The following is a 3,257-nucleotide window of genomic DNA, read 5'->3' on the forward strand; positions in this document are numbered from 1 at the left end:
AACTTATATGTTTAACAAATATGTTACCTTTTACTGTGGCGTAAACACAACAAATCAAATCAATATTTTTTCATCTGATTGTCAAACTATAATTTCAAAGGGCTCCTTCATAGGCCCCCCATACACATTTATCCACTTGCAAGATATTTCCAGCTTCCAAATAGTGGTGAGTGGAAAGAGACATCTGTTACACAAAACACCAAAAAGTTTAATGTCAAATTTGGCAATTGTCAGTAGGGTAGCTTTTATGCGTCTACTGCTGTTGCTGCGCGTTTCGGTGCCCGGCCACTCATCTCTGCCTGGGCAAAATGTCAGTTGTTCTCGTTGAACCACATCGTATTTGAATGTAGGCTATACCATTATTTTTCAAGCCCATTCGCTCATTTGTCATGCCTCTAACATGCGGTAATCATAAAAAGTTGTGTACTTAGCATACAGTTTTTGTGAATGCTCATGTCTCACCTGGCTCTATCTGCTACATGATTTATGTTGGTGGAGCGTCACAGTGATGCCAACAGAGGTGCCGGGAATAAAACAAGCAAAATATGTTGTGCCCCTGCCTTATCACAGAGCGGCATCAGAGCTCACCTAAAAAGCCCATATGCCACTGGTTGAGAGAAATTGTAATGGTTTTTTGGCAGAATTACGTGAGGTTTTATGGGTTGTTGTTGAAGGTGGGTTCTTGGTCAGTTTAGCTCAGAAAATGCCTGCCCTCGTCCATGTGCGTCCATAGACGGCCGCATAATCCTCCTCATATGAGCGGGGCCGCCTGCTTAGAGGGTAGGTACAAGGGTAGACTGCTGTAAAATAAGCTGTAAAACATTAAACAAGCACACAACTCGAGAGTGAAGTTTATTTCATGAAAAATTAAAGCAGTAATCATTTGTAGCTCAAACCATTCAGACTTTAAAGACGTTTTTGTGAGAAGAAACCGTTTTCAGGATCGCCCTGGTCTCAACAAACACTGTTCTAGATCATACCCCTGTTAATCACACAGGCTAATGGTTGGTCTCAATGGATGCAGAATAAATAGACCAATGCAATGTAGCTCAAACACACCATTTTAAGGGGTTGGAAGCACTAAATCACAGAAATATAATGTGGGATTCAAGCATTTTGAACAGATGTACCCACCTCTTTCTTCAACACAGAGTCAATATCACAGCCAGTAAACCAGAGGCACTGGATGGAGCAATGTCTCAATGTGTAGGGATTGACTATGTGGCCTTTAGGGGCAAGTGAACTGAGCAGTCTGAGGCTCTGAGGTAGCCCCTGCTCTGAGGTAGCCCCACTGCTCTGAGGTAGCCCCACTGCTCTGAGGTAGCCCCACTGCTCTGAGGTAGCACCCTGCTCGAGTCACCCCACTGCTCTGAGGTAGCCCCACTGCCTGAGGTAGCCCCACTGCTCTGAGGTAGCCCCACTGCTCTGAGGTAGCCCCACTGCTCTGAGGTAGCCCCACTGCTCTGAGGTAGCCCCACTGTCTCTGAGTGCCCCACTGCTCTGATGTAGCCCACTGCTCTGAGGTAGCCCCACTGCTCTGAGGTAGCACCACTGCTCTGAGGTAGCCCCACTGCTCTGAGGTAGCACCACTGCTCTGAGGTAGCACCACTGCTCTGAGGTAGCACCATTGGGCCGGTGATATAAAAAAGTGAATTCAAGCCAACTGAAACTAACTCCAGTAGTCCTAACCTAAAACAAATCTTTCTTGTTCCTCTACATTAAATGTAGTGAAAGACAGACAATTTATGGCAGTCAGGCTAGTTGAGCCTGTTCGGAGATTTGTTTTTACATAACAACTGAAATACATGAGTCCACCCCTATGTGTAGTTAAAAGGCACTTCTGAGTGTAAACAGCTCATTTACATTTTCGGGCAAGTGATCCAATCTTCGAGTAACCAAAAATATAGTCCTGACTTGCCCGACGGGTAGGTGCCATTCAGACTTTAATGTAAATTCCTGATGTGCATGAAGCACGTGACCTACGACCTGGGCCGTCTTTGGGTCGTCTCCACATCTGGCTTCACCATGCAGTGCACACATTGAGAATAATTAGTAGGCATTTGAGAATGCAATCCTTGTCATAGCTCATCATCTCTCATATTGCATCATGATCATAGCCGATCTACCATCAGTGTCCAATAACTAGGCACTCAGTCAATGTTCAAATGTTCATAGTTCAATGTTAGATGAGGATTCAGCATCCCATAACTAGGCAGCATAATAGGCATCACATAACTATTCATTAATCAATGTTCAAATAGTTAGGTCGCAGACATGACATTAACACCTTACCTAAATGTACACTTTAAAAAATTTCACTTGGAAAAAGTCCAGTGAGCTTCGATATGGCTGACATGGCTGACATGGAATACTCCATCAACCCAATGATTTCTGCTCAATGTAAAACCGTTTTGAACTTAAATATTGAAGTTTGCCTTTGCAACACAAATAGCTGAGTTGATCACACAAGAGAGTATACTTTGCTGAGACTGACAACTTTAGAATACTCTGTTGGCTGAAAGTACATGTCTCATTAACATATTTCCCAGTGTGCTACCACTGAAATAACAGCCAAGTCTTGTCAATGTTGATATCCCCTGTAGGGTTGTGATTCGTTGAGGTTAAATGAAAAGCAACAGATTTGGTTTCCTTCCCTGTTTCGGCAGCCTCCCTGAATCTCCATCCGACACTCTAAAATGTAGATGACTATCTTTAGCAAATTCTCTTCTTACCAGTGATAAACAAATGATTCACCAGATGTGTCAGTTGTGTTAGATCTGATCAAATGCCACTTGTCAAAACAACAGGGTTCTTGGCGCATATGCAGTTGATAATGTGTTAAAATACAAGTAATCTGAGTACATTAGCTTTTCAATGGATCACAAACGGTGTCTTCATTTTGATTATTGATTAAAAAAAAATAATTGTACAATAAATGGAACTAACAGAAATCGTGAAAACGGGTTTGCCCTGTCTACACTAGTGAGATTGTTGTATCTGTTTATCTGGTCTGTGGTTACTCGGGACAGGTTTCATAGAAGCCACAGTCTTGTTGTGCCTGGAGAAATAGTTATAACATTCCATTCCATTTCAACATGATAATGATATGAGAGATTGACAAAACAGCGTTGCGTTTCCCTTTAAGTTGCAGCAATATCAGTTAGGTAGCAGGGCAGTAGCAGTTAGGTAGTGGGGCAGTAGCAGTTAGGTAGTGGGGCAGTAGCAGTTAGGTAGCAGGGCAGTAGCAGTTAGGTAGT

Source organism: Salvelinus sp. IW2-2015, unplaced genomic scaffold, assembly GCF_002910315.2.
Source record: "Salvelinus sp. IW2-2015 unplaced genomic scaffold, ASM291031v2 Un_scaffold2274, whole genome shotgun sequence".
NCBI classification, from domain to species: Eukaryota; Metazoa; Chordata; class Actinopteri; order Salmoniformes; family Salmonidae; genus Salvelinus; species Salvelinus sp. IW2-2015.